The sequence below is a fragment of the Columba livia genome, chromosome 19, assembly GCF_036013475.1.
Source record: "Columba livia isolate bColLiv1 breed racing homer chromosome 19, bColLiv1.pat.W.v2, whole genome shotgun sequence".
In the NCBI taxonomy this organism is placed as follows: Eukaryota; Metazoa; Chordata; class Aves; order Columbiformes; family Columbidae; genus Columba; species Columba livia.
The window spans coordinates 4,027,036-4,033,366 of NC_088620.1; the positions used below are offsets into that span (position 1 = coordinate 4,027,036).

Consider the following 6,331-nt stretch of genomic DNA (forward strand, 5'->3'; position numbering starts at 1 on the left):
CTCCTGCAGTGTTTTACAGCGGTACCAATATGCAAAGTACCTGAAGGCACAAAGTACAGCCCCTCTTTTCTGACGGCAGTTGAAAGCAGACATGCATGAATCAATGGGATTTTTTGGGATGTGTTTGCTGCAGCGTATGTAAAAGTCAAATTTGGTCCAGTATCTTGACTGCTGATAAGAGCCTTTGCTGAGCACAATGATCTTTAATGCACTGCTGAACGTTACAGAAGGGAAGTTACCTTCCCCCACCCCATTTTACAGAGAAAACAGGAACTGGGAGCCCAAAGCCGAGTTAATTAACAACTGCATTGGACTGTCTATGTGATTCACACAGCGGGGTTAGAGGAAAGCAAGAAGCACAGATTGTGAGAGAGAATATACTATCATCTCCCCTCAAAACTCAAGATTATCAGTAACAAGCTACTAATGGTTAACCATATTTCACAGGGACAGCACTGCTGTGGACAACAGACCCCGTTACATCTTAAAGTCTTTGAAGCTTCCAATGTAATTTAGCTTCAACCTTTTGCTAAAAGCTTTATTTCTATGGAGTCTATTCTTGCTGGCCCCTGCGGCAGCAATTTCTGCCTTGACTGGCAAGTGCACAAGGGAGTTCATTGCCTGGGCAGGAGTGAGACCCAAACCCCAGATGCTGTGTAGAATATAAAATCAGTAGCTGGCTAGAATTGACATTCTTATTTGTTTGCCATTCATGTAGCTGTACAATACTGTTGTAGTAATCTGCCATGAGGAAAAGACAGTGAAAGGACCCAAGGGAAAAAATACCTGCTTCATTATTTTAGGTACCTAATCTGAAGTACCTTTGAAGGGCTTCTGCTACGAGTTATAAACTCTGCAGTCACATCTGAAAGGAGACTCAGCATTTGCACGTTCCCCTCCTATGCTCAAAGGTCCTTTATCCTCAGTGATGCTCTCTGGTGATTTTGCAGAGAATGACATGTAAAACTGTAATGTGAAACTGAAGCGCTGGTGATTGTGCGAGAACCAAATTAAAAGTTGGGGTTGTTTTGTTACGTCTTTTTTGTTTGTTTTCCTGATATATATATATATATATATTTAGGGGGTTGTTTATGACTTCAGAATCCTAATTTCACTCAGTCCCGTGTTCCTTGTGAAGCCCTAACTCCCACTTAACTGCATAGCAGCTTGCGGTACCCAAAAATACAGCATTGGGCTCTTTGATACAATTTAGAACAAATCCGTATTCTCACTTAAGTAGATTGTGGAGCTGTTGTCTCTGGTTCCTTCAGTGACAGGATTTATAACACCAAACACCGTATTTGGGAACAGGTGCTTGCAGGATTGTGCCACGCTGAATCGGGAACCCAATTTGCAGAGTAAGTTCCATTCTTAAGCTTTCATTTTCCTCTAAAATGACATGATCCTGTTTTCAAATTTACCAGGTTAATGGTAGAGATGAAACACTTTTTCACTCTACACTCAGCGGAGAGACATAATTTTAACTTGCAATTGGGATATGTCTTTATATAAGTTGATGAGTGCAGAAAGTTTTAGACAAAAAGAGGCTTATTTCCTTCCCATTGCTTATATTTAAATCTTAATATTGCTTTTTTCCTGTTCTTTCTGGTAAGGGTGAAGCTTCCAAAAAGAAAGAACAGTTTGTCTTTCAGAACACTACATTTTTGAGGAAAAAAGCACAAAACAGGACACAACCTGTGTGTGAAATTTTTAAGCCCAAATAAAATAAGAGGTCTTACGGACTCCTAACTCTTTAAATATAAAAGAATATTCACAAAGAATTCAAGTTCTTTACAACAATATTGATCACGTTCACCATTGCGATATCAAATGGGGCAAGTAACTCGGATGCAGCTTTGTTAGGGAAAAAATGAGCAGAACCTTTTTAATTGCTGTAGTAAGACGGGGAAAGTGGACGTGATGGTGGGGGCAGCAAATTCTGCTGGAAATGTTGTCCAAGAAGTGGAATGGAAATGCTTGTACATCCGTAGTATAGAGAAAAAATGTTCAGAATATAATCGCAGCATTTGTTATTCAGGAAACTCATTTAGCTGGGAATGCCACTGGCTTTAGCAAATTTTGCCTTAGGTTTCCATGGATAGATTTATATAGAGCAACCTGACAAATTCTATATCACCTTAAAGTATAATATAGATGCTTTCATGCTTAATGTATTGAATCAATGTGGTCGTATACGAGCATCTGGGCTAATTCCATATACCAAAAATTGTTACATTAGATCAGCCTGTACTTAAAAAGCATGGGAAAATAATAAAAGATAGATTTGAAGCAAAACTCAACAGGAGAGACTGGGTTATCATCTAGCAAAATTGGCACAGATTAACTGATGTCAGCAGAGGTGTGCTGCTTTCTGAATTTAAAGGTCTGGCCCCATACAAGAGCAATTAAAAGGGAAAATAACATACGCCCTCTCCTCAATGCTTAAGTACAAAAGTTGACATCTAGAAACTATTTCTGCTGCGTGGAGCTTGTTGGGGTGCAGGTACCCGAGACCATTGTCACATCTTTTATATTTTGTCCTGCTATTACCATTTTCACACGTGAGACTGAAGTACACAGTGTATAATTTTTAAAGGCTTGACTCATTTGAATTAAGTGAACTATTACCCTAAAGGCACCCTCAGGACAAGTGGCTTAGGCAGTGGAGTATGTTACATATTTGCAAACACAAGCAAAGAAGAAAAAGCTTAGAAAAACACGAGAGAAATGGTAAAGAAACAATGAAATGAGGGAGCATTTAAAATAATAAATCAATCACCTGTTTGGGGGACTTTGCTTTACTGGATTCGCCTTGAAATCTCCCCAGACAAGCGGGACGTTGTCTTCTCGCTGGACTCCTCTTCCACTTTTTCGCTTAGTCGCAGTCTGCTGAAATAGATACTTCTCCTTTTTTCTCTCTCTGTTTTCTTGCCCCCGTTCCCCTCCCTGATTTTTCAATCAGATTATTTGTGTCAAAATCTGGCGGCGAAGCAGCAGCCAATAGAGAAGCAGAGCCCAGCAAGCATTTGCTTATCAAAACTTTCCAGGACTTTTAAAACTTGAAGAGAATTCACGATGCCCAGCTCGAAACCCCAAGGGCAGCACCCTTCACTTTCTGGGGCAGCTTTCCCTGCCGCGGGAACACTCCTCTGTCATATTGGCAAAGAGCATGACACAGTGAAATAATGTAGCAAGCAGACATTTGTTATTTTGTCTTTTCCTTTTCTTTTTTTTTAAAAAAAAGACCTCTTAAGAAACCTGTATTTTTACACACATTCATCCACGCATCATATCTTTCACAAACAGACACACCATCTGTCTCGCATACACTCACATACTTGGGTCTCATAAACAAAACCATCTAGCGCATATGCACAAAATTATTTTATTCCAGAATGGATCTTTTATCTCTCCAGTTTCCAAGGGAAAAGGAATAAATACTTGCACAGTAATAACAGAAAAAGATGTGTGTTAATCAGCCTTCGTTTTCCTAGGCATCTGTGTGTGCAATCCATACGTATTTTAGGCACTGCTCTATCTATATACAGCTGTATATAGGATATAAATATAGATTTAAGAAAGCTCATTAAGCAAGCTCATTAACGAGCATCTTTGCAAAAACCTCTTGAAGAGCAATAATAAGAATTTGCACTTCTATCACTTACTTTCAAAAAAGGCTTGAAAATGGGTTTGCAAATGTGAAATAATTGACTGTCAAACCCCTACAAGGGCAAGGTGGAAGGAGGGAGAATGAGGCAGAGTGACTTTTCCTATCTGGGGACAAACAAGAAGAGCTGATCTCCACAAATGCTGTTGCAGGGGGCAGTAATTCCTTGATTTTCCCTATTCTCTGATTTTCATAACCTTCCCGGCTGTGCAGGAGCACAGTGGTGTGAGCTCTACGTGCCCTCGGTTGTTCCTCCTGCGCTTGAGCAGACTGTGCGTGGCTGGAACTGGGACAGCAGAGACGCCTCGTGACAAGTTTACAATTTAAGATGTATATAAGCGTACACACAGCTGTTGGCTGCCAAGTACTGGGACATCACCATCAGAGAAATGCCTGTATAGCATGGATATATTCTGCTCCCTATGAGCTTTCAAATGCACTTGGCTCTTTTCTCCAGTTGGCTGCATGGAACCAGAACTCGGACTCAGGTCTCTTTTCCTACTGCAGCTCAGGGTGGTGAGGGCACCAGCAAACAATAACCTGTTTTCCTGCCCTGTGGCAGGGTCGGCGATGGGCTGGTGTTTCCCGGATGGAACAGACATGATCCAGAGACGTTTCAGATTTGGACAGAGGTATTTTACATCCCTCCGTGGCTCTACAGGACAGCCACATGTCCCAGCTCTTGTCCTTGTCCTGTGGCACCGGCCGGGCTGTGCATGGGGTTTGATGCTACTTGGAGACAGGAGTGCAGACTTCACCCACATTGAGAAAGAGTCACATTTTGATCTTAACCTATCTGTCATTTACTGAGCATAATTAATTCTTGTTGTTTATAGAGGCAAACAATCCCTTTTCCCCTCCTTCATCCCCTCCTTATTTATCTAGCTGGGTTTTGCATGAAAGAAGCGTTCCCAAGGCATTGTGCTGGCAAGCTGATTTGCATTCTCTTAAACACAAGCATTTGAAGGATTACATTTCCCGCTACAAAAACAAGCACTGTAACAGAAAACCAAAATGTACATTGCAGCTTCAGGGTTTCATATGAAGACAGTTACAGGAATTAAACAAAACAGGAAAATGACAAGCTGCTGAAAGGACTGAGATGTTGTTTTATGAAACATTGGAGCCAGCTTCTGCCAGCACCCCTGAGCAGAGGCTTCCCATTGACATCAAGTGCAAATAGCTGCAGAATTAGTTGTGTAAAAAAATCTAACAGCATGTTCAGTAGAACCTCAGCAGCTGCTTTCAGAGGTGCTCCGAAGGCACAGTCCTCTGGAGAAGGAGGTGACTATGTCTCCCAGTGTCAGCAATGGATGCGTAGAGCAGTTGCAAATAAAACATCTGTATCAGCTGTTCTGCTTCCCCAAGGAGCCATCACCTTGCAAAGCCCAGATGTAATTGCATACAAACTGATACCTGAGATAATGAGCGAAGAAACCCCCTTTTAATTATTACTATTATCCCTACACTTGAATGCCTGAAGAGAGATGGGGACGCTGCTGTGTCAGGTTCAGCTCCCGCCAGTCCCTTCTCCCTGTGTTTTACATCAGGAGTTCCTACGGAGCAAATAGTTGCAGGATGGGAGCACAGTCGCTATCACCTTGGCTTGTTGTGTTCTTACTCTTCCCCAGATTTCTGTTATGGCTCCTGTCAAACTTGTCACCTCTCCTTTCCATTGAAATCGCCGTCAAAAGGTGATTTGTACAAGCTGAATTAAAAGCAGAGTGCTAGAGATGTATTCACTCTGGGCTAGAAAGACCTTTGAGCTGACCCCGTGTGGTCATTCTTATGTTATGCTCTTCCTCTTGCTATAATTTCCCCCTTTCTCTCGTTTTGTTTCAGGGTCAGCAGAGAACCGAGAGCTTATCTGGGCTTATCTGGGCTCACAGGGGCCTGTGCTGGCCTGGACCCACACAGGCCGTGGGGGATGTACAGGGAGCTCTCTTGCATCTGAAGACACCTTAGTTTTGTGTGTTGCCATGAGTTCTTACTACATGTTATCCGCTCCAATGCATCCTAAGCAGAGATTATTAAATGTATAACTCAGTAATAATAAACAGGTTAATTATAGCACATCATGCCCGTTGTAATGCAGTCATTTTCCTTTTCAAAGCTAGCAGCAAGCCCCTCCTGTAGCATCCATGTTCTCTTTGTCAATTTGAATGTTACGGTAATTAAGTCACAGTAAAATAACACAACTAATTGTTTGCAGCTCTTTTCTGAAGCTCATCCTAATTTCCACTCTTTTCTGTGGCAGATTTAATAAACATGTCTTCTGCACAGCAGGGAGAAAAAATACCATCGCTCAGTCCAGACTGTAATAAATATTAATTGCTGCGCACAAGGCAGGACCAGATTAAAACCGCAGCTCGATCTCCTCCAGACGCGGGATGAGCCATCGCAGGTGCAGCGGGAACGCTAAAAATCAACCGATGCTTCCTCAGATGGGGTTCTAACCCGCTTTTATTATCTTAACACCTTGCAAATTTAACGTCTGTGGCTCTTGCCAGCACCTGAGGACAATTCATATGCATTGAGGAGCTGGAGCAGCAGCTTCCCAACATCCCCACCCAACTGCCCCTCCTTGGAGAATGAGAAACGTGGGACCCCGCGGGTCTGTGGTCAAAATGTTGACTTGAAAACCCATTGGTGTGACACACAAAG

General features: G+C 42.3%; 1 long non-coding RNA gene across 1 annotated transcript; it reads left to right on the top strand.

The window, feature by feature from the left end:
• Positions 1 to 4,062: 4,062 nt before the first annotated feature.
• On the top strand, positions 4,063 to 5,745 carry LOC110354993 (uncharacterized). The gene is made up of 2 exons (XR_002407277.2): positions 4,063 to 4,299; positions 5,510 to 5,745. It is a non-coding gene; the product is annotated as an uncharacterized LOC110354993 (long non-coding RNA).
• Positions 5,746 to 6,331: the final 586 nt, after the last annotated feature.